Source organism: Penaeus monodon, chromosome 15, assembly GCF_015228065.2.
Source record: "Penaeus monodon isolate SGIC_2016 chromosome 15, NSTDA_Pmon_1, whole genome shotgun sequence".
Classification (NCBI taxonomy): domain Eukaryota; kingdom Metazoa; phylum Arthropoda; class Malacostraca; order Decapoda; family Penaeidae; genus Penaeus; species Penaeus monodon.
The window spans coordinates 3785258-3785490 of NC_051400.1; positions in this window are offsets into that span (position 1 = coordinate 3785258).

Here is a 233-nt window from a genome sequence, read left to right on the forward strand (position 1 = left end):
AACGGTTACTTTATTCCCATTATACAAATAGACAAGGGATCTCCTTCGATGTAAAAGGATGGCAGACTTTCAACAGCAGCCATTTAGGGGTACGACCTCGGCATGCTTATTGGATAAGGCGGGGAAGGATTAGACAAAAAAGAAAATGTCTGGCTGAGCTTATCTTGTAATTGTGAAGATAATGCTGTTTGTGTAGCACAATGAGTTTAAATTATTGCGATTAACTTGAAAAA